The 17129-nt window shown below is 29.4% G+C and overlaps 1 protein-coding gene across 1 annotated transcript in view; it reads left to right on the forward strand.

Annotated features, from left to right (window-relative positions):
* Positions 1 to 8393: 8393 nt before the first annotated feature.
* The window catches only part of LOC113378751 (filamin-A-like), a 191976-nt gene continuing 183240 nt past the window's right edge, over positions 8394 to 17129 (forward strand). Inside the window, exon 1 of the mRNA XM_026619332.1 lies at positions 8394 to 8434. The gene's annotated coding sequence lies outside the window, so the exon portion shown is untranslated. The remainder of the gene's footprint in view (positions 8435 to 17129) is intronic.

The raw sequence follows: 17129 nt of genomic DNA on the forward strand, positions 1-17129 counted from the left end.
CTTTATGTAGCTTCATTTTCAAAGGACTGCGTGCTTTTAACAATTTATTACAGATATTAACGTTCTTGTGTTGCTATTGCACGCTATCACCCGTTTTATGTACTAACATCACGCCTAACCGCCCACTATGGGTCTTCACTTGCTTGAGATAATTCGGGCGTTTATTAGTACGTGTCATGATTATTAACTTCCCGAAGGAGAAGTTTATATTTTAGTCAAAAAATCCGATTTGCTAATTTTATGTTTTCTTGACTTTTCGAACCGTCCTGAATCGAATGAGACCAAATTTGGAAGACGTATGTGTGTGAGAATAAATTTTTGATTTTTAGTCGACGTTTCTGAAAAACGGATGGGCCGATTTCAAAAATTTAAAAATCATTTGATGAAACTAGATAAGCACTCGGTTTGGTTAGATTTTCGATAAGGTCGACAATGCCGTTTTTTTGTAATTAGCAGAAGAGTGTAAGACTTTCAGTCTACGCTTGAGCCAGAAATTCTGAATCAATTTTAAAATTCAAAAACTATTCGAAAGATATCATTAAAAGAGAGTAGTTCTGATTAATTTTGGATAATTAATTTCCTTCGTAATTAACTGTTGAAATTTTTTTTGATAAAACTTTTTATGTTGACAGATATCTTGGTCTACTAGAATTAGAACATACTAAACGTTTGAAAAAAATAGCGTAGTCAGAAGTGTCAAAAGTTGCTTTTATGATGTGATGAGTTTTACATTGTCAATTCATTAAAATTTGGAATAATAAGCTACAGTGTCTGTACAGACATACAAGCACGTGTCTGTGCACTTCAAATAATATAATTACAGATAATTCAATTGGAAATCGCAATTTTTAGATTTAATTGAAAGCGTTTTATTTTTGAAACAACGGTTGAAAATTTAATCTGAATACCTGAATCTCAATTTCCATTGATTTAATCAATCATTACATATTTCGGCATGTTCATGCAACTTGTCTTAAGGCTAAATGTTACTTTCAACTAGTTAAAGTTTTGATTTAAATGTAATATGAGCCATAAGGTCATGCAAACTGTTTGTATCGATTTTGAAATATTAATTTATGACCTACATATCAATTTTAATTCGAAGCTTAGTGGGTACTATACTTTTGAAAAAAATAATTAAAAACAATTATTATAGCAACTTTAAATACTAAACCGTCATCTATTAGGAATTTATAGTACAAATCGATGAATATGCACTAATGTTGAATAATAAGTAATTAAATGAGATCAATAATTAAGATAAATCTATTCTATCTAAGTTGCACCATATCATAAAGAGTTCCTTATTTTTTTTATCAAAGTCCGGACCTACATAAAGATACGAAATTTTTATGCGTATAGATATATTTATGTATAAATTTATAGATTTTCATGTTTATTTTTAATGTATTTCTTGAACATCACTTTTCAATTGTAGTGAACTATTCTACAAAATATTATACATGTGAATCCAAATAAAATTCAGCATTCTTTCGTATTTGAAATTGAAATTTTATTTAAACACTTCTAATTTTTTATAAATACATCTATATCTTTTCATTTAAAATTCGTAATACTGCTCTGTAGGTGCATTGTTTTGAAAGCTGATTTATAGTGGGCACATGGCACATTTGAACATTGTATATATTATGCTTCTTCTGAAAGTTATTTAATGCATGTTATTTGTTGTGCTTTTCTCTTTTGATTTCTCATGCAAGTTATTTGAAATCTTGTTCAGTCCTTAGTCTGCATTTAATTAGTGGCGTCATATGTTCGTAACCTGGTAAACCGCCACGACGGCGTGGTCATTCTTTGGGTAAAGATAACCAGTGACAACCTCAACTTGAGAAGCGCTTTGTACCACAGGGTCCGATATTTAACGAAGAAGATAATTCCAAGAAATATTTTAATAGTCATCTAGTGCACGCTGTCAAATAAATATACCTGTAATTTAGCTGAATGTACTGTGTGTATAGTTTGCTAAGTACAATAGAAAAAAAAAACTAGTGCAAGCGGCGGGGCTTGATTCAGAGGTCCGGGGTTCGATACTCGCTTCGAGCAGCCGATTAGAATGCCGATTGCGGGGTTATCTTCTAATAGCGTTCAGTATAAATATTAGAACTATACCCCAGAGTGCGGACAATCAATGGATTGCCTACAAACAACAACCAACGTCTTAGTAATAAGCAGTGTTCAGTATAGCTCATAATAGTTCTGATTGCCGTAAAAACTACGTGTAAAAAAATTTATTGCAGTTAGACTTTAGAAGCAACAAATATTTCACGTTTAGCAATACTTCTAAGTGGTTAACTTCTACAATGGAGAACACCATTGGTTCGTGCGGAAAGAAATATCCAGCGTGCAATAATATGTTCCATCCAGTACGGTGTTGTTAGACTGTTTGGATTTTGAGACTGAGAACTGAGAGGAATATTGTTCTCCAAGGATATGGGTCGAGCTTCTGATGTGCTTATGATATGATACTTTCAAGGTTCACAACGTATTGGAACAGAGAACAGAAAAACTTCTCCGAATCGTCAAAACTTACAACTCCACATTAGTCTGCAAAAAGCCTAAATTAGAAGGTTCGAGGACAGGATTTATGATTATTATGTTTCAAAAGTAACTGTAAAATAATCATACGCATAGTTCCGTAACAAGCGTTCGGTGCCTTTTTAAGTTATTGGAACTGAGAGGAATACTTCGTACTCTCAAACTACAAAATATGTATGAAGAAAGCTTTCAAGAAACATGTGCATTTAGGATAGTACTATAAGAATCATTGCTTTAAAGCGTAAGAACGGTGATCTATGACATTCTTTCAATGTTTTAAAACGTGATAAACGGTGATCTATACCTGTCTCACACAAGGAAAATTTGACACACTAGTCGATAAAGTCTTGAATATTAAAGAAGTAGACAGCATAATATCTATCTAGATTCATAATTAGTTGTATCCAAAGACACCGTAGATCTGTACCCTAACATACCATAAGTATAAACACAACCATTAGAAATTTAATTTTTGTATTTTTTTAAGCTTATTTTTTGGTAGTAGTTGAGCATTTCGACCTGTTCATCGATAGAGGACTTGCTTACATCGCTTCTTGCGACGATTTTTCTCATAAACAGAGTTAAGAGTACATTGAAGGCTTCCTTCAAAATCTTTATATCTCACATGAGGCCGCTCCCTAATCCCATTTTTTGTTGGTAATTATGTATAGTAATATTGTTAGATATGCTTCTAGTGCACGATAAGTTTAGGTTGACCTTGTTTAATCGCGTAGATTTACTTAAATAAAAGTTTTTAGTGTTGAGGAGTTGACCCACTGGTGGGCATGTAGTCTTAAATGTGCAAGCTGAAAAATTGCAATAAGCATGGCCACATTGTATGTGGCTTATAATGTGTATGATACTAGCAAGAGGTGCATATTAATGCAAACTATTTATTCTTTATGTATACCTAGTGAGACTTATAATTTGGTAAAAGAGAATAATAATAATATTATCTAGAAAAACACTGGAGAAATATAGAGTTATGATTGTGTCTGTATTACGGGCGTTGAAAACCGCCCTGAATGCTCTTTTGGAAACATTACATTGGTAGAAAGTAGTGCTGCAAGAGCTTGCATTATATAGGAATATGATGACATAGACTGTAGATGGGAAATCATTAGAAACCTTTTCCCATTGGATTGGGCCGGTGGTCCTCAGGCTATCTTAGGATATAACTTTTAAGCTTTTAAGTTGAGCTTTGGTGCATAAGTCCAAACTGGAACTGAGCTTTGATAATTTCAGAGGGAGGTTCTTGGTTTTGTAAAATAACAGATCAAATTAAATCTGTAATTATTGGAATCTGTAAATATGGCTCATTATGTAATAAGTCAAACGGGACACCTCACAATCTTTCCTATAAAATGTGCTTGACATAAAAAGAAAAATCATTCTGGTACAACACCAGATCCAGAATTAGCTAACTTGATATTTTTTACGTTCTAGGATTCTGCTATCGCCTGTGCTGATACGGAATTGTTTTACAAATTTGATTAGTCTTGAACTATAGGCAAAATTAAAAGGGGTAAAATAATATGAAAATCATATCAGCTGCTTTGCACAAAAATGAAACAAACAAAATAATTAAATATATGCACAAAAAGAGGTTTGATGGTAGTATTGTGGTACATCCAGCTATATATATATATATATATATATATATATATATATATATATATGTTTGTATCAGATGTTGCTACGTCTACAAAAATTGCGCCTGGAAAGCACTTTGGAGAATGAAACCAACGCTCGTGCAAGCTTATGAAGTTTATTTAGCTAGGCAGTTTTCTCGGAAAATCAAAAGCAAATAATAGTAATATCATTTAGTATATATAATGAACCGTTTACCTTATGTGCAACTAATAGATTAGCTTTCCAAAATGAAAAATGAAAATTCAATATTACCAATTAGTTCTTTTATTTTACTTTTGTAGCTAACCGTTGTTCGTGAAATTAAATTACCCAAACAATTTCATTTTTCATTTTCAGACTAATTTAATTTTTTAACTTCATTTTTAGAATAATGGAATTCACTATCTGTTATAGCGTAATATGCATATTCATTGTCTCGTAATTCAATTGGATGCGCTTCGTAATTTTCATAAAAACAGTTAACATTATTGATGTTTACGAAATATATCAACTGTTACACAACTCGTAAATAGATACATCACGAATGCCAGAAACAAATTAACAGATGCCGTTGACCTGAAAATTATACGTATTATTGCTCTTAAAATTTAATTAATAATATTAAGCATTGTAATATTAATCGTAACGTATTCATTAAATTAAAACAAAGGTATAATTAAATATTACTCATAATATATCAATTTGTGTAATAATTATTAGATTCTGAAGAACTCGTAGAAACGACAAGAGCAGAAGAGTCGAGTTGCAAATATATAAAATAATTCAGATAAAGAGAGGGAATGTCTTGGGCTAACAGTTTTTCTTTTTATAATTAGATAAATCTATAAGTATAATTGTGGAGAAATTTATGTTTTTAAAAATATATTGGACTTGTTTTTTTTTTTTCCTTTATTCAAATTTGGAATTGTTATTAGAAACTATTGATAAATAAAAAAAGCAATTACATACTCATTTCATTATTTTTTGATTTTGAAAAAAAAAACTTTTGAAATATCTAATTAAGACTTGATCCTAAAGTCATAATATTATATAGATCCGCATTACTTGGTGTTATTTTAGGTACATAATAATTTTTATATTACCAGATAGAATCATAGGTTTTTGATTATATTCTGATATTTTTCAGAATAATTAAACCATTAAAAATTTTTATAAAGAAAATTTGTTTTTAAACGTCAGATTTATTTTAAAACAGTATATTATTATAATAATTGACATTTATATAGACGTGCTTATATAGACATTTTTTTCTCTGTATCCTAAATGAAAACTGTTTCTTAGAATCAGGGGATTTATATAATTTATCTTATTATATTTTTCCAGAGCATCTTCAGTTGAAACTGCCATAATAACTTTCTCTGTACACTCTTTTGATTGATTAAAATTTTTCAAACTTTGAATATAATATTCTTGATCTTTTTAATCTGACTCTGACTTCGGAGTCTAGTAAGACATTATGCCATAAACCACTTGTATTAATATTTTATGGGCATGTATAGTTCACAAAAATTGTTGTCTGTGTTGGGAGACATATGTTATCCAATGCAGTTTTTACCTGTGACTACGAATCCGAAGTCAAAACTAACTAGCTGTAAGTGGAATTCTGTCTTAAGGCAATTAAGGCATCGTGCCTTAAGGCAAATTGCTGGAACTTCCCGTACCAAAAATTATTTTTTTTAAAAACGATTAACATTTTTGAAAAAAATCACTTTGAAAGAATAAGATTTTTGAGAAACTATAAATTGGACAAAAAATTACTATTTTTTGAAAAAAAAATTTAAAAAAATATTTTCTTTATTTTGACATATTGTGGAAGATCTGAACTTTCTTTTCAAAGCAATCGTACTGCTTTAACTGCATAGGGACAAAATATAAAGCGCGTAAGCGCCGCGTCGCTGTCTAACGCATAAGCATTGGTACGGAACCCATAGGAATGTTAACAAAATGTATACTTATTGTTAAAATCTCTATAAAATATCTGATAATTTGATGTGCATATGTCTAATGACCATTTTTGATCGCCAAATGGATCATTTTTTTACTTTTTTTTTCATATCTCCGAAACCGCTAGACCTACCTTCATGAAAATTTTACCGATTTTTCATCTTGTCAATACAAGTAAAATGTTTTTTGAATTATTCAAATCGGACGCTCCGTTCTCTTAAAAACGGAGTTACCGTTTTCGGCACTTTTTGCCCCGTATCTTCGGAACGGGTAGACCTGCCTTCGCCAAAAACTAATCAGCACGTCTCCTTATCAATACGAATCGAATGTTTTTTGAATTATTCAAATCGGTTGATCCGTGTTCCCGAAATCGTCGACGAAAATTTGTATCCGCACATACATACACACACGTAGATACATACATACATACACACACACACACACACACACACATACATCCATTTTTCCTAAGGTATGCCAAAATGTTCAGAAACCTCTGAAACGTAAAGATATATAAAAATTTTCATTTTTGATTTTTTTGCGATTACTATAACTTGCCCTACGGGAAGTTAAAAACATTGGAGAAATATTTAAAAAAACGACAAAATCTCCGATCTAGTAATTCTTCTGTGTAATGAACCCTCCGTCGGTCGGATATTTTTTCACCTTCGAACGGTCGGAGTGATCTGGCTGGACCACCATTCATTTTACATGCATTTATATGGGATAAATGAGTTTTTGGTGTCTTATATATTAACGATTATTAGTAGTAAATATTTATAGTTTAGATTTTTTCCTTTTTTACCGTCTTTTGCATATGTTGAGCTTGCTTATAATAAAAAAATTATATATTATATTATATTATATATAAAATATCAAATATAAAAAAATCGTTGCTTTTTTATTATTTTTATTTTTTTGTTTTATATCAATGAAAAACAATATTTATTCTTTTTCGGCTCCTTCGAAATGAATGTGAAATTCAAATGAAAACGAAATCTGTGATATGTTTTTATGTGGCTGATTTGGTTTTCATAGTATAATTAAAATGTTAAGTGTGGAAATTGAGACTATTATTTTATTTAACGCAGTTCCACATTTAACATTTCTCATATTGATGTATATACATTTTGATATAGATTGTAATGTGGGAAACAATAATAATTGTTTCTAACTAAACGGTAAATAGTAGTATAGAATATTGAAAAAATTCTAACTTTTGAATTGTAGACGTGCGTACAGGACGTCTGTCGTGTCAGCTAGTAAATATATAGGGCGAGTCAATTTAAAAGTCACTTAGGCACATATGATTTTTGGATTCTAGGGATCAAAATAAGATATAAATATATATCTGGAAATTTATATTATATATATATATATATATATATATGTTTATATATACTACTGCATTTGACAAACTGTGGCTTATTCTATATAGAACTTTCTCTGTATAATATTATTTGCACATTTTCCGATTTGCCTGTGCATTACTGTTAGACCTTTTGTTCTCATAATGATTATTATGCCTATACGTGCGTGTTTGTCTCCTGTGGGTCGAGATAAAATCGTTTTAATGAGAATTGTATTGACAATAGAAACACGAATTCCATATTCCACGAATAAAATACGTACAGAGTATTTTATTTGCCATAATATAAAATAACACATCATGTCCTACATTGTCATATTGCATCGTTTTGTCGTGGGCGATAATAGATTTTGTGTTGGTCGGTTATTATTCTCTTTAGCAGTTTATAATATAATATTGCAGATGATATTATATTACTAATTGTATGCATACAGAATTCAATTTCATACGACTATGAATACAACTAGTGGCATAGTAATCTATGCTTAATTATTAATTAGAATTCACCTCAATTTGCTTCGAATACAGTGTGATTATCGTTATGTATTTGAGAAATTTAAATATTGGGTGATAAAGCTGTTATGCAATTGTAATTCTATACTTATTAATTAAATGATAATTAGCTTAACTCGTTTTATTAAATGTATTAAATTTCATGATTCACAATCAGGTGTTCACATATATATATATATATATATATATATATATATAATACATATATAATACATATTTATATTATACATATATAATTATATGTATAATATAAATGTATAGTAAACTAAGAGAAATCCATCAGTAACAATGGAAATATTAGTACCATTCAAATCTATAACTAATTTTTTACAGGAAAGTTATGTTTTTTTTTATATTTCAGGGTACAGATACGAGCTTATGAAGCGAACACTTTCATGTGATGTGAGTATTTATATAATTTCATTTATTTATAAATTTATTTTTCAATGCATATTAAACTATTATATCTGCTTCTATATATTGTTATTAAAGAAAAAAGAACAAAATTCTATCTTTGTTCTAAAACAGATAATGATATATATCGTGACAATGACTGCTACAGGTTGCTATATAAAACATAATACATTTAATTCGAATTGATTCCATCTTTATTTCAAAGTGATACACGTCTATTCACAAACGTCCTAGTATACATCAGGTGCATTATAATCTGAAAATGTTCATATGTCATTTCATTGTTTGTTATAATAATGAATACTTAAATTCCATTAGGTTACTTTAAATATAATCCTCTTCCATTTTCATAAACCAGCGTTTCTTGGTGCTTTTACTCCATTTTATGAAATGTGGATGTGCAAAAGCTCTGATTTTTTTTATCAAGAGTAACATGCTTAAGTTTTGTGTTTTCTAAGTACTGGTCTCCGTAAAAATATATTATATAAATATATATTATTTTATGTATTTTCGTAATACTTATGTTCACTTTAATGCCTTAAAAGGTTCGAACATTTAAAATTCATAAGTGAATTATGTTTCAACTATCTCGAAGTCTAGAATAATTTTCTGTATTTTCAAGTTTCCTCTTAATATACACAAAATGTTCCTACTCTTTCAAATTAAAAAAACTCTTTGTAGTGTTTCAAGTTTTTAAATAACTGAAGATTCATAAATTATTATTATTTTGAATATTTTTTTCTGCTGATTTAACTCTCACGAATATACTCAGGATTTATAAAAATAATAAGATTCATAATTTTAGAAAATATATAATTTCTAGCAGGTACAAAAGATACTGGCTAAGTTTCTTTATATATATTATTTGGTCAGATTTAAATTTTCGTGCTATTCTCATATGCTTTTATGTTTAATTAAAGATAAATAATCCATCTATCTATCTATATGATTTAGTAGTTAAATTTGATGTTGAGGTATATGAGATTTCTTTAAGAGCGATACGTCAAACAAAGAAAAAACAAAGATTTGTAAAATAATCTTTAATTCCAAGCTTTTCGAGAAACATTTTGATGTCATCATCAGTAGATTTATAAGGTGAAAAATTGAATAAACTAGGTAACTATAGGAATTATAATTTTTTATAGAAACTATATATAGAAGAGAAAAAACTAAGAGATAACAAAACAACACTCAACCAAATTTGAAAAAAAAACTAGTTATAGAAACCAACAAAATTTGCTCTAAATGTAAAAAATATGTTTGCGGAAAATGTACAATGGACACAATTATATGTAAAAAATGCGATTAACTATGGATGTTTTATTTATTCTTGCTTTTGTAATAGAAATGCTCAACATACTATTTTGTTTAATTATAATAAATTTAATTTTTATATTTTTATTTTCTTCCTAACATCCATATTTCATACATTCAAGCATGAAACATAGAGTCCGCTATGGTAGAATTAGGTATATGTTAAGTCTTGGTATGATTAGTGTTAAATGAAATTATATAAAGATATATATTATATATTAAAGAAATTGCTTATATGGATAAATTTCTTACAAATATAAATTACCCCAAATTTGTCTTCAGATACGGTACCATACACCAAGTAAAAGACTATATAAAACTTAGCATATATTATTTCATTTTAGTCGACATCATTAATTATATTCTGTTTCTATTTTATGGTATACCATATATATTCCTGCACTGTGAACATCAGATGCGGTGCCCGTAAGTGACAAACATTAAGTATTTAATTTTCCGTGAAATATTTAATTTAGCACCTTAACGTTAGAACACGTACATCCGAGAGCAATATGTGACCGACATACATAAAAATTAATAATTCTATAGTTAGCATTCATACGTAAGCATGTTTACGGCACACGGTTAATCGAAGAACAATTACGATACGGGGAACGGGTGACGTGATTCAAGTCAATGGTCCAAGAATTAAAACGAATCAAGGCGTGGTAAAAATACTTTTTTTTTTTAAAAAAAAACTTATTTTTATCAATTTTGAATTTTAGATATACGTAAATTACCGAATTAAAGTTCTGAAAGGTTACTCAATGTGTCTTTTTATTTTATTAAGGTGAAAGACTGCTTTAGAGGCTTAAAAAAATTGTTTTCTTTTTTTTTGCAAAATGTCTTCCAAAAATAGCCAAGAGTATATCCTTAAAATTTCAGGAACAAATTCTGATTATTTTCGGAGTTCTAGAGGAAATAGTGAGCAAGCGTCGAGCAGAACAAAAACTTCGATGCGTCATTTTTCGGTTTTTCATTTTTTCGATTTTGCCTAATTGGCGGCAAAGATAGAAAATAAACTGAACATCCTATCGAAACGAGACAAAATTGATTGTATTCAGGATTACATTCTCTTCTAGTTGAACCTAAAAAACTTACCAGATACCTATAACTAACCAGCTTTTTAAACAATCTAAAGTGATTTTTTTTTATCAAAAAGCATGATTTTTTTTAAGTTGCAAAAAGTTGGTGAAAATCTCATTTTTTCTGGATTTTTTAGGTTTATCTAAAATTTATACTATTGAGAATATAAACTTGTTTTAGTTTTTTTTGTTTCGAATGAAAATTATGACCTGTATCTCTCCCGCCAACGACGCAAAAGCATGTTCCTCGGCAAAATGCTAGTAACTGGCATAATATGAAGTATATTATATTGAAAAAATTTCAAGAGTGTTGAAATATATAACAATAAAACTTACAGGTTTCGTTTCAAGTAAATATTTAATTGCTTTCCTAAAAATACTTAAAAAAGGCGATTGTTTGAAGCTTCTAGAGCAGGCTTCCCCCCTAATAGACAAAGTGCATTCAAGCTAACTAGTTTTAAGCTTTTGTTATTTTCAACATATTTTGTCCTTATATAATTCAAATACTGTAGGCGATAAATATAGATAATCGATATTGAGTTCTTTTTGGAACCGATTAGTTCTTAACATTAATATTATGAAGATCCCGTGATCCACCGAGATGCTGCAGAACTATGTTAAAATAGTACACTTTTTTCGGATAATGCGCCGAAGAACCAAATATAATCATTGTCTATATCAGTCCTTTAAAAGATGATGTTTAGTTTAAAATGTTGTTTTTCGTGATAAAATGATACGATGTTAAAGATTGATAGATGATTCATATTTTACTTTTTTTATTGTTAAGGATATAATGATGTTACTTGTTTGATTGTTGAGTCAATACTAATCTTAATTAGTTGAAGTTTGAGTTGATACTTTTTCACAAAGTTTTATTAATTTTATATTATTTTGTTATTAGTTAATTTTTTAGTTCAGGCGACTGCCCATGACATTCATTATCCAATCAAGCATTGGTCTGTGATCTAGCTGGGTCGAGTTCAAGGAATCTGAATTTCTTAGAAGGACGGGTTAGTGATAGAGGTACTATTTATGGATAGGATGTATTACAATATGAAAAGTCATTTTATATTTTGAAATATGAAATGGAATAAACGGATTAGTTTTCATTTTTGCTATCCTGTGTGAATGTATTGAAATGTATTTATATAATTTTATTAGACCAGGGTTGACCCTTAGGCGAAAATGAGTTTATTTGAATAGTTTGCAAGGCACTTTCTTTTACTTGTTTAAATTTTATCATATTAGTTTTGTTACTTCCAGTTTTATCATATTACTTCCAGAAGGAAAAATTTATATATTAGGCACAAATTTCAACTTGCTAATTTTGTTTTTTTGACATTTCAAGTCATTCCGAATCGTATGGAACCAAAATTGGAAAAAAATATATGTATGTGATTCAAAATTTGATTCTTGCCGTCGACTTTTCTCAAAAGCGTGTGCATCGATTTCACTTTAAGTCATTCGATAAAACTCGATAAGGTTTTTGTTGATCCATTTTTCGCGATTATGTGTCGAACCGTTTTAGGACTAACGTGCAAAATTTTCCGTCTTCGTTCTAGCCAAACCGGTTTTGAAAATTTAAAAATTGAAATTTATTTGAATTTAGGGTTTTTTATTGATAAATAGACCTCTTAATTTTTTTACAGTAGTTTTTCTACAATGTTTTATGAAAATTGATGCCCTATATTAAATATGTAACGTATATTTTTACTCTGTTTTCTGTTCTTGAGGTAAAGTATTTAACTAACTGTCATTTATATAGTTTTTAAATAACTGTCATTTATTCGTTTACATTGAAACCATTTATACCATAATCTGATAATGCAATGTCAGAAAAATATCGTGGATGAGATAAAACTGTTCAACTCAATTCAGCCTTTTTATGAGTTTTTTTTTCTGGTACGCTTAGTTTAATCTCTTGTTAGTGCTGCAGAATTATGTTCTTTCTATCGACTATAGATTGACGTTTCCTTTAAATAATTTTAATCAAAACATTGTTGATTCATTATGATTATCGACTTACAGTGACAATTTTGATATATTTATCAATTTAAAAATTTATACAAACTAAATGGTTTATCGAATATTTTAAATACAGTAGATGTTAATTGAATATAATGGTAGTGGAAATCTTTACTTCCGACCGATAAAATGCATTAAATGTTCAGGTTCTTCATGGACAATGATCAGTCAATGATTAGTTTTGGAATGCTCTATAAGTCTGCATCCAGAGTCTTTCAATTATTACAGCAAGACCCGTAAAATAGTCTTTTTTTTAAATGAATTGAATGAAATTGAATATATAAATCTTCACATTTTACAATTGTGGGTGTTTCAAGGTGTATTGGTTGAGCTCACGGACTCATCTAGATGGAGTCGTGAGTTCGAATGAAGCCCTGGACAACCTGACATCGTGCAGTAGCGATGTCAATTTTCAGAATGTAGATAAAAATTATGTTTTTAATTGGTAACAAACCATTTCAGGCACAAAATCTTTCACGCTATTTTTCTCCGAATCGAGTCAGAGTTCAACTCACTTCACGGACCTGCCGAACTACCTATAATAATATGTCATATTATTTCAAATTAAGATCTATTTTTGGATGCTTTACAATAATAGTTATCAATTTTTGTAGCATTTTATTTTCTAATAATAATCTGTTTTTTAGTATATTTTATTACTTTCACTGTGAATTTAGCTATAGCTACTTTGCGAGACATCCATCTCTAGACTTCCATTTTCTTAATATCAAATATCTTAAAATCACGGAGGCGTATGTCATTAAAACAGCACTCACACTACAGAAAATAATTATTATGTAACAGTTTGTTAATTTTGAATTATGCATCTGTAAATCCTTACCATGTTTAAGACTGACACACTGATATATGAAAATATTTTTTCTGGTATATAATGTCAAAATTATTTGTAGGAGATATTAATATATGCTTTAAAATGTAACTTTGATATATATATATATATATATATATATATATATATATATATACATATATATATACAAATATATATATATATATATATATATATATATATATATAAATTCGATATTTTTCATTATCGAACAAGAAACCAATAAGATTATTGGTGGAATATAATTCCCATTAAATTAATTCAACTATGCAAATTAGATAATCACGATTCGAATATGACTAATAAAATTCGTCGTTATTATCGTAACTCCAACAGGAAATTAGACTCGCTCCAACTGCATTTTTGTAACAAAATTATTATAACGTTAATATATATGATTTTCGTTAATTTTCTGAGTATTTCAGTTATAACTTAATTGTTATGTTGTTACACCACAGAATTTATTTACTTTACTTTATTTATTTTAACAAAAAGTATACATTTATTATCATTGTGCTTGATTTACTATGTAGTTTTTCCATCAAGACCTTATAATTTAAGTATAATAATTTCCAATATATTTACTATAAAATTATTGAAATTATTAATTTTCAAATGAAATCTCGACTTTGATCAACTAAATCAACTAAAAGCATTAAACATTAATTGTTACGTACGTTGTTACATTGGATACTATTGTTTTTACTACAATAATTTGCATTTGCAGCATTTATTTAAATTCAATTTTACAGTTTTTTGCTTGCAGACAATAAATTTATTTTTGCAATACGACACATTATATTGTAAAACTAATTTTACAAATATAAATAAACCACTATACTATAATTAACCCGTGTAAAAAACTGATGTCCATAAAAATAAATATTTAATATTCTTCATAAATTTTTACATATTTTTAAAAATGAACAAATTTTTATATTTTCCGACATTTTTTAACTAATAACACTCTTCACTTCCATTCATAGTCTCACCACGGATAATGATATATTTCACACATTTTGCCCAGTTATATGTTCTTTGATATTCATTATGATGAATGAGTAAAATAGAAAAATAGAGCACGACCTCTTAGTTTTGAAACATTATTGAAATAAGACCTATTTGTAAGATCTAAGGTCTTTCTACTCTGTTCCTCATGTTACAGTCTTATGGTTAGAACAGTTACTCCAGTTCTGCTTTTCTCAAAAACCTTTTTTAAAATTACAATCTGTCACACTTAAGACATCCAGAAATTGTTTTGACTTCATTATATGGATTTTCGAATGAATTGCAACCCAATGGTTGTTCAATACAATTATGACAAATTAGCTTCACTCGAAGTATTTGCTAACATTTTCGATATATATATATATATATATATATATATATATATATATATATATATGCAACTATACCCACAAGAGCGGGAATCGAACCAGCGAACCCGGGACTAGTTGATGCCACTCCACGTTATATCGCCACCGCTGATCCTCTCTCAAAAACCTAAGGACCTGAAAATGATCAAATTTGGCCAAACCTTAAATTTAAACTAGTATTTTTCAGGAATGATTCTTCTTTCTAGTACAAGCACATCGCAATCTATAGATGATGCCGAGGTGTCTCGTTAGCCTTACTATACAGAAGCTGCATGAATTATTAGCTTCACCCGACCTTACAGCGATTCAATTAAGTACATAATTTAATAGCAATAAACGTGAGTGAGTAAACTTAACACGTTCATTTTAGTATTAAAGAGATTTTTAATCTGTCTCGGAGATGTTCTCTTAAATGTCTGCCTGGTCTCCCACTATCACCGGAGAAGTTCACAGAACTGGTAACGCTGGCTTGCCAGGCCCCGTGACTTTCGCTTAGCCTTCGGTGTATACCGTTCTTCGCATGTTACAATACGAGATTACACCTAAATGGAATAAACCTACTCGAGACAAAATTATGAAATTGTTCATCAGCAAATCGTTGAAAACTGAACTCAAAAATTCAGGGGCCAAATCAGCGGTAGAATAGACCAATTTCAGGTCTATTTTGAGGCTATATTACGTAGCAGTTTTCATACAAAATGGTACTAAATACCGTCAAAATGTTATGTATTTATTGTGCGAACAGGCGTTTCATAACCTGCGTGAAGGTACTTAAAATGCTGCACCTTCACGCATATGTTATGAGGCCACAACTCAAAAATGCAGTTACGATAACATCGATTTTTTGACATTTGTGCGTTATCTATTTTAGCTTTTCTATGTAAAACCACTGACTGCACAGCAACCACATGGCTTTTGACAGTATTTAGTAACATTTGTATGGGAACTTTGTAACTTTTATTATACATATTAGATACAAGAGATATTCCGGTTTTAGAAGATACAACCATTGAAACTGTCGCAGATGATATAGTAATTATTTCTACTGACAAAAATGCATTACTAGCAAGAGTCAAACTGCAACAATATCTACATAAAATTAAAAACTGGTCTAACTATTGGCGCACAAAAATCAATGAAGACAAATCTCACTATATAACATTTACATTAATGAAGGGTAAATGTCCTTCGGTCTCTATTAATAATAAAATTATCCCTGAATTAGCTTCTGTAAAATATTTGAGAATGCACTTGGATAGCAAATTAAATTGGATTACTCATATTAACAGCAAAACAAAACAGATGGAAAGAAAAATGAAATCACTGTTCTGGCTTATTGATGGTAAAACCGATTTGCACTTATGGCGTAGAGTTATGGGGCTGCGCCTGTAAATCAAGAATTTCATCTATCCAAAGGAAACGATCAAGAATATTAAGGTGCATTGCTAATGCACCTTGGTATGTCAGTAACCAAATACTACATAACGATCTGAGAATCGATACTATCCAGGAGATAGTGAAAAACAAAGCGAAGTTCATCACAAGATCATCAACCACAATAACCCCAAATTAATTCCCGTATTAGAAGCGTCACATATTATAAGATTTAAGAATAAGCATCCCTTCGATCTGTTGCATTAAAATGGAGTAGCTCACTGGGATGACCTCCATCATGTCATATATGTAGAACTCCAGTATTATTACTGGAGTTATAATAATCAGCACAATAGCTTATTTTCTGATTGCTATTTAATTATTGTAAAAAAATTAGTCCGAAATTGGTAGTTTTATAGACAATATAAATATTAAATTTATAGCAGAAGTATGCGAGTTTTATATGACATCAAATTCGTTTACCATTTCAGTCAATCAAATAAAAATCGGACATGGTATTTCATCCTGTTCATATGCTTTAATTAGAAATATTATGTCCTAATTACTTCTGGCATAATATATTTTGGTCTTAGTATGCCGAGCATTTCATATTGGTTTTAGTTATTGCTTGTTTCGTGTCAATAAATGCGACGATATTG

The sequence above is a fragment of the Ctenocephalides felis genome, unplaced genomic scaffold (genome assembly GCF_003426905.1).
Source record: "Ctenocephalides felis isolate EL2017-DRISC unplaced genomic scaffold, ASM342690v1 CF-g0.4_SCAFFOLD_01886, whole genome shotgun sequence".
In the NCBI taxonomy this organism is placed as follows: domain Eukaryota; kingdom Metazoa; phylum Arthropoda; class Insecta; order Siphonaptera; family Pulicidae; genus Ctenocephalides; species Ctenocephalides felis.